The 18,884-nt window shown below is 37.6% G+C and overlaps 1 protein-coding gene and 1 non-coding gene across 4 annotated transcripts in view; one reads left to right on the top strand and one right to left on the bottom strand.

Moving 5' to 3' along the window:
• Positions 1 to 18,884, bottom strand: part of WAPL (WAPL cohesin release factor) — a 72,971-nt gene that overhangs the window by 49,599 nt on the left and 4,488 nt on the right. The window lies entirely within an intron of this gene.
• LOC122446887 lies at positions 2,853 to 2,956 on the top strand. The gene has a single exon (XR_006271045.1). It is a non-coding gene; the product is annotated as a U6 spliceosomal RNA (small nuclear RNA).

The raw sequence follows: 18,884 nt of genomic DNA, 5'->3' as shown, positions 1-18,884 counted from the left end.
CTTTACAAATCTCAATTAACAAACCATCAAATACAAGCAAAGGGATGCTTTACATGAATTCACTATACAATTTTTAATGCTACTCAATAACTGTAAATGTAATTTATATTTACTTACTTCTAGAAGGCATCTAATTTACAGGTATACGTGCTTTATTCTTAGATACTTCCCAGCCAAAGGCAAGGAACTATAGTTTTCATAATCTCAGAAGTATCATTTCACTAAGCATAAAATACTGAAAAGCTAACAATTAATAGCTGACTCTGACATCTGATACATTCTTAAAAGGGGCTGAAACAAAGCCAAGTTTAAAACCAAACCTTAAAAAAAAACACAACAAACCTTAAGAAATGATACCACTGCTTTTGTAACAAGTGGAAAGAGCACTAGTAGCTGAATCTGGAGACTTGTGTAGGGCTCAGAGAAGACCCTTAACTTAGGGATTTTCCTGAGGGTTTCAATTTCTTCCTCTGTTCAGAAGGGAAGCAACTGACCCATACTACTTTACAGCATTATTAATGGACTTATTTGCTAACAGTGCCTACAGGAATGCTTTGTATGCTTAACTACAAAGATGTGTATGAGATGTCATCAAATATACCACACCATTTTTATAGCTGCACAGCATTGTCTTAATGTCACAAAATTTATTTAAGCTATTTCTAATTGTTCTATGTAAACACATCCTTTTGACAAAAAAAAGTTTTATAACAATATACTTTATTATTCATGTTTTTAAAAATTACTACTTCAAGTTTTACTTACCACTCCCATTTCCCCTAAAATCAGAGTATTCTCACGGGCTGCCTTTCACATGTAAATCTAACTCTGCTGTGAGCATACCTTTATATATTCAAGTGCAAAGAGTAGTAAAGAGCCCTACAGAATGAAGTACTGTCACTAAAAGTTTTGTCACTAGCAAATATAATTTATTCATGTATTCAATTACATGGCATAATCTTACAGATGAATTATAAAAGTATACTATGTAATTTTTAAATTTATGAAATACATTACATAGATAAAAGCTAAGTAAATCAGCAAAGAGTTCTGCACAAGAAAAGCTATCTAAGTTTTCTACAACAGTATTCTAATGTATAAACGGAATACTTTCTACAGTCCTTCACCATTTAGGTCTTCAACAAATACTCTCAACTATACCTTCAGAAGACAGAGCAAGGCTATCCTGTCCTAAAATGCATAAGAGCAATTACTTTCAACTATCCTTCCTCCTCAAACAGACCCCAGCTTCCCTGTCAGATAAATTCAAGTTATATCTCAAAACATCAAGGCAGGGAGAAAGGGAGTAAAAATTGGGCTGTTTTTCTTTTTTCTTTCTTTTAAAATGGCTTGTACTGAGACAATTTTAGGGCTTCTGTAACATTTCTATTTGGAAATCTTCCTTATTTCCAGTTCTTATATGGCTAAACTCTTTTGCATATGCCAACAGGGTTCACCCACACCACCTCAACAAGAAGGCATATTCATCTATCTTTATTCAAATGTCCAACCTAGTACACACCCTCAACTTTTTTTTTTTTTCAAACAGAGAAAGTAAGTATTAACTCTGTTTTAAGCTAAACCTGTAAACAGAAATGCATTTCTAGCAAAGATAAAGTTTAGGAGTTAAATGGGTAAGTGCCAGCTCTGCCACTTACTGGCTAAAATGACCTTGGGTAAGTCACCCTAAGAAGTGGGGACAATTTCTTCATCTGAAAAAATGAGCTAATAAAATCTGTCTCAAGGACAATTTGAACAGATAAAAGATGATAATGTAACTAAGGATACTTGCAGGTTAAAGAGCACCACACAAATGCAAACTATTATTAACTATTGTAAAAACTCTGCCAAAATATAGAGTATATTTTTAACAACCTTTTAGTGAGACATTTCTTAGTGGAATTTAACCTGTATGTTCATCAATATTTCCTTAGGACCCTGTGTCTATCAGCTTCAAGGAACTAATCCAAAACTACATTCTAAGGCCTACTGTTCTTCCTTAGCCTAGAGGGTGAAGACTGGATTATGGAGAAAGTTTTCAGAAGAAGACTTAGCCTACGACCATCTTCAAAGAAACTTAATAAATGCCTTTTAATATCACTAGATTTTAGCATCACTATGTAGGTACCCAGTCTTTTATATATTAGGTAGCATATGAGGGAGGGAATTTAGCATAGTAACACAGACTACATGGAATTTGGAATTTGATAAAGATGGTATTGAACCACACACCTAAGACAGTAATTAGATGTGTAAAAATTTGGCAACTCATATTTCCTCTCTAAGCTTCATTCTGCTTATCTAAAAGACAGTTAGCAAACTTACACAGAAGTTTAATTAAATGTCTACTATTTCCTTAAGATTCTTAATTTTGAAAGGAAATAGAGGATTTCTTTTAAAATAAAAACACACCAGTCCTTACAATAATGTGAGTATATATGGTTTTATAAAGGAAAATACTCAAGGGGGACAATTTAAGGCTTCCATGGATGAAGTGAATGCTGGAATACTTAAAAAAGCAGGAAGGGAGGTTTGATTAGAGGTTTATGAATGATCTCATGGTTTCCGCATATCTTGTGAAACTGTGTGAAAATATTGTCTGTGCACACAGTTTTCAGGGAGAGTATCTATAATTTTAGCAAGTTTTCAGACACTCCTAAATATATTTTTTAACTGATAAAGGACAAGGAAAGGAGCAAAATATCTTTGGGAAATCAGTATATGTTAATTGTAGAACTTCATATGTCTATGGGAAAGATTATTAAATAACACATTCTGAAACATCATTTATCTTCAACCATAAAGCAAAAGAAATTTCACCAAAATTAAATGTCCATTAAAAAACCACTAACGTGCTCACTCTGGCAGCATATATACTAAAACTGGAGTGATACAGAGATTGGCATGGCCTCTGCACAAGGATGACATGCAAATTTGTGAAGTGCCCCACATTTTAAAATTTCTCCAAAGAAGATGCACCATCATCAAACACGTGAAAAGATGCCCCACATCACTCATTATAAGAGAAATGCAAATCAAAACCATAATGACCAGAATGGGCATCATCAAAAAATCTACAAAGAATAAATGCTGGAGAAGGTGTGGACAAAAGGGAACGCTCTTGCACAGTAGGTGGGAATGTAACTGATACAGCCACTATGGAGAACAGGCTGCTGCTGCGGCTGCTGCTAAGTCGCTTCAGTCGTGTCCGACTCTGTGCGACCCCATAGACGGCAGCCCACCAGGCTCCCCCGTCCCTGGGATTCTCCAGGCAAGAACGCTGGAGTGGGCTGCCATTTCCTTCTCCAATGCGTGAAAGTGAAAAGTGAACGTGAAGTCGCTCAGTTGTGTCTGACTCTTCACGACCCCATGGACTGCAGCCTACCAGGCTCTGTCCATGGGATTTTCCAGGCAAGAAGTACTGGAGTGGGGTGCCATTGCATTCTCCAGGAGAATCGTATGGAGGTTCCTTAAAAAACGAAAAATAAAACTACCATATGATGCAGCAATCCCACTACTGGGCATATACTCTGAGAGTATCATAATTCAGAAAGATACATATACCGTAAAGTCAGTCTTATAAAGAGTAGTCAGAAAAAGAAAAATATCATAATTAATGCATATATATGGAATCTAAACAAATGGCAGAAATAGAGGGCAAACATGGTAGAAACTGCTGGGCAGACATGGAGAACGGCCATGTGGACACAGAACAGGGAGGGGAGGGCAGGACACACTGAGGGAGCAGCGCTCACACACACCACCTGTGACACAGACGCCTAGGGTGAGGCTGCTGGACAGCACAGGGCCTCAGCTCAGAGCTCTGGGACGACCTAGAGGGTGACACACGGGGTCGGGTGGGAGCTTCAAGAGGGAGCGGGTGTATGTATACACATGGCTGATTCCCTGTGTTGTACAGCAGAAACTAACACAGCACTGTAAGGCAATTACACTCCAATTAAAAAAATAAAAATAAAAAAACACTGTTTAGGGAATTTCCTCCCAGTCCAGGATCCTGTATGCTGCAATGTGCCCCCCCACCCGCTGCCACCACAAAAAAAGAAAAGATTAAAAACTACAATGCTTTTTAAGAGAACTACCCATACTAGTGGGGCAGGGGAATTACAATGCCTACAACTCAACAATAAGATATCAAATAAAAATAAAAAACAGAAAAATGATCAAGCAATTTGATCAGCCCCTTGATTTTAAAAAAAAATATTCAACAAACATATAAAATATATTAAAAGACATTTAATTCATTACTTATTAGGAAGATGCAAATTAAAACCATAATGAGATGCTACTGCACAACCACCAAGAGTTAAAATTCACAATGCCAAGTATTTTGGAGAATGTAAAGCAACTTCAACTGGTCATAGCAAAACAGGGAACCACCACTCTGGCATTACCTACAAAAGCTAAATTTAACAGTTATCCGCAGTTAATTCAGTTCAGTTGCTCAGTCGTGTCCGACTCTGTAATCCATGGACTGCAGCACGCCAGACTTCCCTGTCCATCACCAAATCCCGGAGTTTACTCAAACTCATGCCCATCGAGTCGGTGATGCCATCCAGTCATCTCATCCTCTGTTGTCCCTTTCTCCTCCTGCCCCAAATCCCTCCCAGCACAAGGGTCTTTTCCAACAAGTCAAGTCTTCTCATGAGGTGGCCAAAGTATTGTAGTTTCAGCTTCAACATCAGTCCTTCCAATGAATATTCAGGACTGATTTCCTTTAGGATGGACTGGTTTGATCTCCCTGCCGTCCAAGGGACTCTCAAATCTTCTCCAGCACCACAGTTCAAAAGCATCAATTCTTCGGTGCTCAGCTTTCTTTATGGTCCAACTTTCACATGCGTACATGACTATTGGAAAAACCATAGCCTTGACTAGACGGAATTTTGTTGGCAAAGTAATGTCTCTACTTTTTAATATGCTGTCTAAATTGGTCATAATTTTTCTTCCAAGGAGCAAGCAATCTTTTAATTTCACGGCTGCAGTCACCATCTGCAGTGATTTTGGAACCCCAAAAAATAAAGTCTGACACTGTTTCACTATCTATTTCCCATGAAGTGATGGGACCAGATGCCATGATCTTAGCTTTCTGAATGTGGAGCTTTAAGCCAACTTTTTCACTCTCTTATTTCACTTTCATCAAGAGGCTCTTTAGTTCTTCTTTGCTTTCTGCCCTAAGGGTGGTGTCATCTGCGTATCTGAGACTATTGATATTTCTCCCAGCAATCTTGATTCCAGCTTGTGCTTCATCCAGTCCAGTGTTTCTCTTGATGTACTCTGCACATAAGTTAAATAAGCAGGGTGACAATATACAGCCTTGACGTACTCCTTTCCTTATTTGGAACCAGTCTGTTGTTCCATGTCCAGTTCTAACTGTTGCTTCCTGACCTGCACAGAGATTTCTCAAGAGGCAGCTCAGGTGGTCTGGTATTTGAATCTCTTTGAGAATTTTCCACAGTTTGTTGTGATCCACACAGTCAAAGGCTTTAGCATAGTCAATAAAGCAGAAGTAGATGTTTTTCTGGAACTCCCTTGCTTTTTCGATGATCCAACGGATGCTGGCAATTTGATCTCTGGTTCCTCTGCCTTTTCTAAAACCAGTTTAAACATCTGGAACAGTTCAAGCACTGTTGAAGCCTGGCTTGGAGAATTTTGAGCAATACTTTACTAGCGTGTCAAATGAGTGCAATTGTGCAGTAGTCTGAGCATTCTTTGGCATTGCCTTTCTTTGGGATTGGAATGAAAACTGACCTTTTCCAGTTCTGTGGCCACTGCTGAGTTTTCCAATTTTGCTGGCATTTGAGTGCAGCACTTTCACAGCATCATCTTTCAGGGTTTGAAATAGCTCAACTGGAATTCCATCACCTCCACTAGCTTTGTTCGTAGTGATGCTTCCTAAGGCCCACCTGACTTCACATTCCAAGATGTGAGCTCTAGGTGAGTGATCACACCATTGTGATTATCTGGTTATGAAGATCTTTTTTGTATAGTTCTTCTGTGTATTCTTGCCACCCCTGCTTAATATCTTCTGCTTCTGTTAGGTCCACACCATTTCTGTCCTTTGTTGAGCCCATCTTTGCATGAAATGTTCCCTTGGTATCGCTAATATTCTTGAAGAGCTCGCTCGTCTTTCTCATTCTATTGTTTTCCTCTATTTCTTCGCACTGATCACTGAGGAAGGCTTTCTTATCTCTCCTTGCTATTCTTTGGATCTCTGCATTCAAATGGGTATATCTTTCCTTTTTTCCTCTGCTTTTCCCTTCTCTTCTTTTCACAGCTATTTGTAAGGCCATCTCAGAAAACCATTTTGCTTTTTTGCATTTCTTTTTCTTGGAGATGGTCTTGATCCCTGTCTCCTGTACAATGTCACGAACCTCTGTCCATAGTTCATCAGGCACTCTATCAGACCTAATCCCTTGAATCTATAAGGGAATTTATTTAGGTCATACCTGAATGGTCTAGTGGTTTTCCCTACTTTCTTCAATTTAAGTCTGAATTTGGCAATAAGGAGTTCATGATCTGAGCCACAGTCAGCTCCCAGTCTTGTTTTTTTTTTTTCTGTGTAGAGCTTCTCCATCTTTGGCTGCAAAGAATATAATCAGTCTGATTTTGGTATTGACTATCTGGTTGATGTCCATGTGTAGAGTCTTCTCTTGTTTTGTTGCAAGAGGGTGTTTGCTATGAACCAGTGTGTCTCCTTGGCAAAAACTCTATAGTCCTTTGTCCTGCTTCATTCTGTACTCCAAGGCCAAATTTGCCTGTTACTCCAGGTTTTCTTGACTTCATACTTTTGCATTCTAGTTCCCTATAATGAAAAGGACATATTTTTTGGGTGTTAGTTCTAGAAGGTCTTATAGGTCTTCACAGAACTGTTCAACTTTAGCTTCTTCAGCATTACTGGTCGGGAATACAACTTGGAATTAACTGTGATACTGGTTTGCCTTGGAACAACAGAGATCAGTCTGTCGTTTCTCGCGATTGCATCCAAGTACTACATTTTGGACTCTTTTTTTGACTATGATGGCTACTCCGTTTCTTCTAAGGGATTCTTGCCCACAGTAGTAGATATAATAGTTATCTGAGTTAAATTCACTCATTCCAGTCCATTTTAGTTCACTGATTCCTAAAATGTCAACGTTCACTCTTGCCATCTCCTGTTTGACCACTTCCAATTTGCCTTGATTCACGAACCTAACATTCCAGGTTCCTATGCAATATTTACAGCATTGGACCTTGCTTCCATCACCAGTCACATCCACAACTGAATGCTGTGTTTGCTTTGGCTCCTTCTCTTCATTCTGGAGTTATTTCTCCACTGATCTCCAGTAGCATATTGGGCACCTACCAACTTGGGGAGTTCATCTTTCAGTGTCCTATCTTTTAATTTTTTCATGCTGTTCATGGGGTTCTCAAGGCAAGAATACTGAAGTGGTTTGCCATTGCTTTTTCCAGTGGACCACATTTTATCAGTGGTCCTATTATCCTATGACCCAGCAATTCCATTTCAAAGTACTTATCTAACAGGAATATAGGTATACATGTACTGAACAGCTTATTAAACTTAACCATATGAAACTTCCACTTTTAAATCAAGTATTAGCAATTCCACATGGTTCAACATAATAGAAGTACACTTAAAACATCAATCCAAAACCAGGAAATATAAATATACATTAACAGTACAATCAACAGAGTGATCTATTAAAACAAATACTGCAGAGCAATAAAAATATTAAAACTACATTTCTGTAGGAGTGTATTAGTACAATGATTACAGAGAGCAATTTGGCAATACTTTTTAAAATTAAAAATGTACATGTGAGAAATAAACTGACTCTGAAGCACACAGTTTTATTTACTCTACAAGTAACTTTCCATGAGTATGAATAACATAAGTAACAAGGAAACTCACTACAACATTGTTTCCTGATTGCATACAGCCACATATCTGAATACTATGTAGCTGTTAAAAATAATAAGGCAAGTCTATATTATGTACAGATAAGGCTGATCTTAGGAAAAAAGGATGAACGAAGGGTAAGGGGGAAGTGTTCCATACCACTTGAATTGTACACTGTCTACAGTCTACTTAAAAGCCTTAAAAGTAAAAATTAACAAAGGCACATATTAATTACCTTAAACTGTAACAATGATATTACAGCTATCTTTTTTGGAGTGCTGAGCTGTTAAAGAATTATATTTACGTAGGAAATTCAGTGTCAGTTTGCTTCAACATAATCCGCTGGTGAAAGGGAGTAGGTGGTGAAAAAAATGGAGACTAGCTATGAACTTATGTTACTGAAGTTGGATATACACACACACACATCTGTGTTAACTGTATGCTAGTCTCTATACAAACAGCATATATACTACCTTCACCCTTCTTAGAAGAAAGTGAAGATATCTTTCACTGTTCACCAAATCCAGCATTATACAGATGAAGAAAAGGCAGCCCAGAAATGCCAATGACAACAAATGTTGCCAACTGAACCAATGACCAATTGACCTTACAAAAATAACCATATCAAATTCTAATGTATTACACTACCTCTAGTGGTGGCTGCTGAAAATGTAAATACTAGATAAACCATCTTAACCCATATTAATAGAAGTCCAGATGAGATGAAGCTAAAAATCTTAATGCTGGACAGAGTGCAATGAGTATCACATGATATGCAGATGTCTATATTTAAACAAAATCTTTGACTTCTAAGGAGACTGTACAGATCACAGAAAAGTGGTTTTGGAGACCATTACCCATGAAATGCAGTTGAGGTAACCAGAAAAGTTTAACCTGGGGGGAGAGGTGTGTCACTGTTACATGGGAAACTGCCTCTTGATATCTGCATGGCTGTCAGGCAAAGAGGGAACAAACTTATTAAATCTATAGACATCATTCAATTCATAGAAACTAGAAGGACTGATAAGCAACAGCATTAAAGATTAACTAGAGTTGTCCAACGAAGGGGATGCCTAGGGAGGAGAGTGTACTCTATTGTCATAAAAGAAATACTTGATAAAATGGGACTTGATCAAAACAACTAACTTCTGCCCTGCAAAAAACACTGTTAAGAGAAAGCAAAAACAAACCACACTCAGAAAATATCTGCAATAAATGTCTGATACAATACTTGTATCGGAAATAAAGAACTCTTAAAGTTCAATGAGAAAATAAGCAACTCAATTAAAAATGAGCAAAGAAATGTGACAGTACATCAAAGAAACTATACTGATATCAAAAGCAGCATGGAAAAGGATCATCATCAATCATTAAGGAAATAGAAAAGGCTTATTTCCTTAAAATAGTGGTGTCATAAGAATTCTTATGCATCAGTAAGTCAGTCAATGTTCCAGCAGAAAAAGCAGGAATAGACAGAGATCAATAGAAAAAGAAATAGAATGAATTAATAACTTATGAAAAGATACTCATTTTCATTCACAATTAAAAATCAAGAGTAAACAACATTATATATTAATTATATCTCAATAAAGCTGGAAAAAGAAAGTAAAACAAAGCTGAACTATATTTATACTTACTAAGCCCTCAGTATGTGCCTGGTACTGTCCCAAATACTTTCCATCTATTAATTCATTTGATCTCATAGCAACCATCTGATGTAGGTACTATTACAAGTTCACAAGCCTTTATCCACAGTTGGAACATCCAAAAATCTCTGAAAACAAAGTTTTTTGATAATGTGTTTTGAAGCAAAACCTGACCTCATCTAAGTAAGGCTACTGATAGTATTTTCTTTTTCTGAATAAACACTTGTCTTTGAATAGAGTGCTGCCGAGCACCTGACGGGGGTTCATATTAAAAAAAAAATACTTTACAATTCCAAACTAACCCCAATTCCAAGACAGATCTGGCCTCAAATGTTTCAGATAAGGAAATGTGAACCTGTCTCCCATTCTGCACGAGGGACAGTAGATTTCAGCTGCTAGACGGTTAACAGCCACACAGTTATTAAGTGCTGTTTACTGTCTAAAAAATAAAGCAACTTTTTAAAGACAACAAAAACACTGGAAACAACCCAAAGTCTCACATCTACAAGGAACTGGCTAAGAAATTACAAAAAAAAACATAGGGGGAATTGACATACCACGAATGCAACAGTATTTTTAAATAAAAAAGAGAAGGAGGCCGGAAAGAAAACCTCCATATATTGACATAGACTTATTCCCGAAACATATTAAGTATAAAAGCAAGGTATAAAACAGTATGTCATCATTTTGTAGATCTAATATACACACGAATTTGTAACTGCTTGAACTTCTTGTAGATACACAACATATGTCAGAAAGGGTAACAAAAGTAATTATGAATGGTCAATCACTCCAACAACAACTGGCACAACTGGAAAAAGGAGGTGGAAAGCTTTTAACCACTATAATTTTGTACCATGTGCAGATAATTTTATTTACATTAAAAAAAAAAAAACTGCACATATTCTAAAGTAGAAAAAATTAAACCCCCAAATAAAGAAGACATTTTTTCCTATCTTTCAGCTAGACAAACTCCAAAGTTCAGTAGAATGATGCTAGGGGAAAAAAGCCAATGTCAGTGGGAAATACTGCAATATCAGCTGAATATTTAAATATTTATGCTCTTTCAATTCCACTTCTAGAAACATCTTCTACCACTATATGTGAGAACATGATGTTCAAACATGAAAGTAGAATGATGCTCCAAATAGCATTTCTTTGTTAACAGCAAATGACTAGAAACAGCCAAACTATTATTACGTCTCCTAAGAGACTTAAGTACAGTATATTCATATAATAGAAAACCGTGAAGAACAAGGTAGATTTTATAAATACTGATGTGTATGACTTAATGACTTTTCTGTACACACATACATACACAGTATACACACGTACATACCACACTGTCATTTATGCACTTGTATGTTTAGGGATATATAGATTTACATGCTGTGCATATTAAAGATTATGAAAATATACATAAGAAACTGTCAACAGCATGCTTCTATGAATGGAAACTGATTTTTCACTGTCAACAAAGGTGTGTGGCTATTTATAAGGGGCACCTAAGAAGTCACAGGAAAAATATGGCACATCTTCCTCAGTGGATCAGTTTTACTCAAAGATTTGGAAGGTAAAAAGTATTTGAAAAAAATGCTAAGTATTTCAAGTGGTAATTTCAATTATATTTTATAATTTTTTAATTATTTATAAAACATACCTATCAAACACAAAGTCTATATGTAATGTTAAAGATAAAACAACTCCAAAAGAACCATTCGGCTGGGCCCACTACACACAACAGTCCAACTCAATTCTCATTCCCTATCAACAGCTGCCTATGGAGAACCGTATGGCCCACTGCCATTGCCCACCCACACGCCAAGAAGCTTGTTTGTTCCCATGGCCTCCTGCTCAAGCTGCCTATTTCTGCCCACCCTTGCAGAAGAACAGGGAACACACCCACATACCCAAGTCAATCCTCAACCAATGAGCCACACAGAAAACTAACTCTTCCAACTATATACACAGACTCCTGGAGTTATGGAAAGGCATTCCAAAACATACAAAGGCACAACTAAATTTTAGGGACATTCATTTCTAAATCCCCATCTTCCTTATATACATGTATGCTCAGTCACTTCAGTTGTGTCCAACTCTGAGAACCCATGAACTGTAACCCACCAGGCTCCTCTGTCCATGGGATGATCCAGGCAAGAATACAGGAGTGGGTTGCCATTTCCTCCTCCAGGGAATCTTTCCAACCCAGGGATCAAACCAGTGGCTCCCGTATTGGCAGGCAGATTCTTTACCACTGAGCCACTAGGGAATCCCAAGTTTTAGGGACATTCATTTCTAAATCCCCACCTTTCTCATACACTGTGGTCTAAAAACTGATGTACCAACCCACCTGGGATTAATAATTATTCTCCCGCATTACAAATAATGGCATATCACTCACTTCTCCCTAATCTCACTATGAATATTGCTCCTACTCTGGCATGACAGTAAAGAAATAATATGATACATTACTGGCATCCATGCTTAATACCTGAGTTACTCTAATGTCCTGGAAACAAATCCACGGCATGTCAGGTGGTTCTAATTACTTATTGCTTTCCAAATAGAAACTACTATAGCAAAAATCTTTCCACTCTTATTTATTATCAATGTAGTACCTCCATATTTACATGTATTAAAAAATAGGAACAGACTGATGTCAGAGCTTTTTCTTAATTCCAGCAATAATATTTATCCATATATACATGAAATAAGGGAAAACAGCAATACCCATATCATTAAGAGGTACATTTCCAATAAACTTTGCCTTTAAAATGCAGTTGACTAATTACACACTATTAGACTTCCCTGGTGGCTCAGATGGTAAAGTGTCTGCCTACAATGCAGGAGACCCGGGTTCGATCCCTAGGTCAGGAAGATCTGGAGAAAGAAACAGCAACCCACTCCAGTACTCTTGACTGGAGAATCCCATGGATGGAGGAGCCTGGTGGGCTACAGTCCATGGGGTTGCAAAGAGTTGGACACGACTGAGCGACTTCACTGTCATGCTATTAATCAATTTAACACTAATTTGATCAATTATACACTAAGAATTGTGGTGTTAACAATCTAGAAGAACTTTCAAATACTCTGAACATTAGAATCACAGAAAATTCTTAAAAGTTTACATTTAAACTTATATATGGGGCTTCCCAAGTGGTGCTAGTGAAAAAGAAGCCACTTGCCAATGCAGGAGACATAAGAGATGCAGTTCCATCCCTAGGTGAAGATCTCCTGGAGTGGGGCACAGCAACCCACTTCAGTATTCTTGCCTGGAGAATCCCACGGACCAAAGAACCTGGTTGGCTACGGTCCACAGGGTCACAAAGAGTGAGATGCAACTGAAGTGACTTAGCACACAAACTAATACACAAAAAATATATGTATTTTGTACTACAAAATTATGAAGAGATGACCATTAACAGACATGTTCATTAGGGTAAAATCCTAAAGGGGAAGTGGCACAGAAATACAATTTCAAGGGATTTCCCTGGCAGTCCAGCAGTTAAGATGCTACACTTCCAAGGCACAGGGGTCAGGTTTGATCCCTGGTCAGGGAACTAGGATCCCACATGCCACGTGGCAAAAAAAGAAAAAATACAATTTCAAAAAAGAAAAAGGGTGCTGTAAATCTTCTGGTTATTAAAGAAAAACTTCCTCTCATTTTTTTTTTCATCTCATTTTTTTAATGTGACTCCATGCTTCCAATGCAGGGGTCACAGGTTGGATCCGTGGCTGGGGAACTAAGATCCTGCATGCCACAGGTGCAACCAAAAAACAAATGAAAATAAATATAATATTTTTAAAAATCAAAATATATAAATAAATATAATAAAATCCAAATATTTATAGGAAATTATTTTATTATTTTGCAGAAATTTTATATCCTTTGCAACCATTTAAATTTAGGATTAATATTTTCATGATCAGCAACCCACACCTAGATGGAACTGGAAGCAACTTCATTCACAATCGCCAAAATCTGAAAACTCAAATGTCTTTCAAATAGTGAATAGATTATGGCACATACAATGGAATACTACTCAATGATAAAAATACTGATTCATACAATATGGAATACTCTTTAAAAGTATTATGCTAAATGAAAAGCCAGGCTGAAATTGCTACATACTGAATGACCCTTTGTATAGGAAATACTGGAAAAAACAACAAAGCTACAGGGGCAGAAGACTGATCAGTAGATGCCAGGGTTGGAGTTGGGAAGAGTGACCCACCACAGAAGAGCTTCAGTGCAGCTAACCCAGGCTAGGCTTTCCCTAACATTCCTTACTCGCCTTTCTAATTAGCCATTATAAAAATAAATCTGTTAAGAGCCTAACTGGGGCATGCCATGTTTCCAGTTGGGACCTTGACTGATAAATCAAAATGCAAACTTGCCATCTACCTCCTCCTGTACTATAACACTCAAAATGTACCTATACTTCTTTCCCATCTTCTATTCAACAACCCACTGCCTCCCAACCACCCCACAGCTTTTAAGTCCAGAGTATCCAAGCCTCAGTGATCAGCACATTCACATACACCTGGGGCTCATGCCCTCTACCACTTCCTTGCCCTAACTGAAATAAGTGAAGTGAAGTCGCTCAGTTGTGTCTGACTCTTTGCAACCCCATGGACTGTAGCCTACCTAGCTCCTCTGTCCATGGAATTTTCCAGGCAGAGTACTGGAGTGGGTTGCCATTTCCTTCTCCAGGGGATCTTCCCAACCCAGGGATCGAACCCAGGTCTCCGGCATTGCAGGCAGACACTGTACCATCTGAGCCACCAGGGAAACCCTAACTGAAACCTGACTAAGAATGCCACTTCTCTTGCAGCCCCTTCCAGTATCTCAGACAAGGATGGTTTGCAGTTACGCATATGTTGGCTCTCCAGAGCCTTTTATGAAACTACTACTATCCCCTCTCTTCTAAAAAGTCCATTCCTTTGAGGCATGTGCCACCTATCTAGACACCCTATAATATTCCTCTTACCTGTCATCTAACAACCTCTTATTCTTCATTTAAGGGTTTTAAACAAGATCTATAATCTACCCCTTCCATGCCACTTCTGCTATCACCCTGAATCCCACCAAATTCTAACCCCTTGAATTCCCAGCTCCTTATTCTCCCATCAAGTCTTCTACATTCGATCTTAGTCACCAGTTCACAATTTCATCCAGGAACTTGTCATATTCTAAAATGCTTCAACTCTTAAATATCAGAATAAAACAATCCATAATTACTACCAACTACCCAACTTGCTTGTCTCAGGAATCCTAGTCTCAACTTTTATTAAGACTCTCAGTATACTGACCTCTCTTCTCTTTTTCCTATCCACCCACCCCTGTCCAGTTAGTCAAGTTTAAAGTGCACAGTTCATCATTTCAATTACTCTTTGGTCAATAATCTAAATTCTCTTTCTTCTCTATCTGTTCATTCCATATCTAGTCAGACAAAATGCCAATCCAGCATAATTCTCATTATTCTAGCCAATATTCTATATTTTGTACAGATTCTGGCTAAAAGGGCCTACTAAAGGAGAGGGGAAAACACACTTAAGTTTTCGGTGATAACAAACTTCAACTAAGGCATCAATAATGTCCAGAAATTCTACTCTCTCTAAACAGCTCCTTCCTTTTCCACCTTCTCCAAAAGCTTTTTGAACACTTGCCTCTCCCCTCCAGCCACCACACACATCCTTTTTTCTTTCTCCCTTTCAGAGATGACCTCCTTTGTCACTTTGTAAAAAGAAAGGATGGGGGGGAGCAGTTTTGGTTCATAAACAATCTTATCTTCCATCCTCCCATTAAACTCACATTTTCACCCCCCTTTCCTCCCAGCCAAGAAATGCAGCATCCCTTCTCCCAAGATCACTCTCCCCCTCTGGGCTTTGGATCCTATGCTTCAAGACTCATGCAATCAAACTTTCCAGAACCCCTCATATATCTCTAGCTGCCCCTTTTCTTCTCTCCTTCAAACATCTTTAACAAGTTGTGTACACATGCCAAGCTCATTTCCCACTGTGTACACACTGCTCACTGTGTGCTCAGTGTACTCACTTCTATTCAAGCTATATTAGTGATTATCTGCACTTGTGTTATTACTCAAACCCTGAGACTGAACCTCCTTTCACTAAGAAAATCTTTTACAAGAAACTAAAGTTCTACTTTAAAACAAATCTATTTACTTGAAAAATTACAGTGTCTCTTTGAGAACTTGCATATTGTTAAATTTCCATACAGAATTTTTAAAAATTAGCAAACAGAGGGTACCTATTAGCAAAAATTAAGGTCAGCTTTCTTCAGTATTTATAAATGGTTTGGCCACGATTCTTACTAAAAAGAAAATCATTTAAACAGAGGCAAGAGGTAACACATAATTTGTTATTTGTCCAAGTTATTTCCAAGTTCAAGAGAAAACTCGTACAGTGACAGCCTGTTATTTTAAATATAAAGCTTTAAATATGATCAAATTAAGTTCACTCACATCAGAATACAGCAGCACTGTATGAAAAGAACACTTAAAGTGTTTCTCAGATCTTCAAGTTATTCAACTTCTTTGAAATATGCTCTACCTCCTCTAAAACGGGAATAAAGCCTGCCTTAAATAGTTGCGATTAAAGATCAACTGATATAAAGGGCTTAGCACAAAGTAACAACAGGCATCTTACCCTCTTCCCTTACAAGAAGCTGATTTTAGGAATGACAAGTATATTCTATATGACAAATACATTCAAAATCTAAATGAAGGCAGGTAACTCTTACCAAGGCTATACTTGCAGAATTCCTTAATCCTCATTAATCACCTGTACTTTATCCAATGAGTAGATGACAATCTCCTCTCAGGTCACAAGTCCCTGGCCTACTTTAAGCTTTCAGGAATAGAACAATTCATTTCCCTTTCTAAAAACGATCTTCAGTTCTAAAATCAAAGTTCCTAATTTCCTGACAGTAACAGCCCTCTAACTTATACAAATACTCAGTACAGTTTTAAGCAAATGGAAAAAAAAATTGGCTACAAAGTCAGGCATGCAAATTAAGAGCCTATGCCATAGTTATCTCAATATTTGGCAGGATATGTAGACTGAATCCCAGCTGGCTAGCAAGAAAAGTGTGCCAAGTAGAAATACAAGTCTTTGCACACTTTATTCTAGAACCCAGATTAAAAACCTGTAGCAGAACACACAAAGATGGAAAATAGGAGTAGCTGTATATAAAAGGCAAGAGAAGCTTTCTTTTACCCCTAATGCACAGAGCTCTGGATGCCAAACTTTATAAGAATACGCCAAGATCTCTCAAAAGGCCAAGTTTTTAGGTCCTGTTAAGTCATTTTTAAGTTTCACACTTGTGTGAGATTTCACTGGTTTTAATGAAAACTGCAATTAAAGTGTCTACAGATAAAGTAAGATATCCTAAATCTGCTTTAAAATAATCCAGGAGACACAACAGTGTATACAATAGATGGAACAAGATCTGCCATATATTGACAACTGCTGAAGCTAGAAAACAAGCACATGAGGTTCTTTCAATGTTCTATTTTTGTGTGTCTAAAAGTTCCACACTAAAAGTGTGTGGTTTTTTTTAATTAAGATTAGGATGTTTTAGCAACTCAATCCTTCCCTGCAGTTCTCGTTTAGTTTGTACTCTTGCGTGGGTAGTAATCCTGATGGGTTCCCTTGCCCATCAAGCATTTGGAAAACAGCAACCACTATATTCTATCATGACCTCACTCTGGATTTCCTCTTTAAATAAGCCACAATCTTAAAAAGCACTATCTGGTATAAAACATTTAAAACAAAGAATTTTAGTAATACCTAAAAGTTAACCATATACTACCCTCCAAAGAGATCCACTTTAAAACTTAAGGCCAGGAAAAATGATATAAGCTTGAGCTTGGATAAGTCCTTTTCACTGATGTGATATAATTCTGCATCAAAAAATGGTATGAATGAGCAAGAACATCCCACTGGAAGGATACTAAAGAACCTAACTTGTGCACTTCGAACAGAATGATCATAACATTCCTAACAGAAATAAAATACCTGTAAATGACCTCCAAAGAATTTCTGAGACCTAAATGGGTACACTTAATCTCAAGTCCAAAATTTCATCATTCTCAAAAGATCTCTAATTCAAAAAAAAGTTTTGGAACTACTTTAGATTTATAGAGACCCCTTTTATCCAAACCTTAGGTCTGAATCTCTAAACTTCCAACTAAAACCGGAAGGCTTAGAATACTAGTAAAAGCAATGACAAACTGACAGACCTAATGTAAAAAAAAAAATCTAGGCACAGAGAGATGCCCAAATTTTAAAGGCAAAAAAGAAAGGTCATAAAGTTCAGAAGTATTCCCTGAACTTATTAACATAAACTTATAAAAAGTTTATCTTTTACATGCTAGGGATAGGGTAAGACCATCAGAATTCGAAGTACTCCCTCAAAGTTCCCTTCTTATCCTACAGCAAGCTACCAGGGGTGCTGTGGCTCTGGATGGTCACAGGAGAGGAGAAAGTAAATATTCACATTGCTACACCATTCCCTTCCAACTAATGCTGCCTTGTGAAGAAAGAAGAGCAAGATGTTCTTGAACGTCTATTTTCTGTACTTTAGTATACCCTTTCCCCTCACAAACCCGTTATAATGGAGTTTGGATTCCCAGTCAGTCAAAAGGATCAGCACCAGAACTACAATTTAGCTACATTAGACTGGCAAGCTAAAACCTCATTTTCACAGAAAAAGTTGTTTCCAGTTCTCACCGAACAACTTCAAATGGCAGTCTGCACACGTGTAGGTTTAACAACAGCAAGACTACATAAGCAATTGCTGCCTCTGAATATTTCACTTCCAAGTTCCAGTTCCCCCATACCTAAACATTTACCCCATTGATACCCTCTGCCTGCCAGTGATGCCCTTCTTTTTTCCAAACATGGTGCTTGAGAAATTTGTGTCTGTGTACCTTAACCCACTTCACCACTTCTCCATCCTCATCTTTCTCTCTCCAGCCTATCTGCCTCATACTGAGGACTGAAACACTAGATAACTGGCATGGAATAGCATTTCCAGAGCCTAACACAGTGGAGAAAACAGAGTAGGTGGTCAAAGTTTGGAAAAATCAATAAATGAATCTCATTCCAATTTTGCCACTACCCAAAATGAACTGTTACTTAACCTCTTTGAATCTCATCTATGAAGCTAAGAGAGCTGAATTCTAGTTAATTTTGGCTCAGTGGTTCTATGATTAGAAAACATTTTAAGAGCTGATCTGGGAAACTGCTTTTCTGCTCATTTTTAATAAAAATTGAACCTAACCTTAAGTTATGAACAA

The sequence above is a fragment of the Cervus canadensis genome, chromosome 8, assembly GCF_019320065.1.
Source record: "Cervus canadensis isolate Bull #8, Minnesota chromosome 8, ASM1932006v1, whole genome shotgun sequence".
Lineage (NCBI taxonomy): Eukaryota > Metazoa > Chordata > Mammalia > Artiodactyla > Cervidae > Cervus > Cervus canadensis.
The sequence above is the reverse complement of the archived record's forward strand: the minus strand, read 5'-3'. Positions and strand labels throughout refer to the sequence as shown.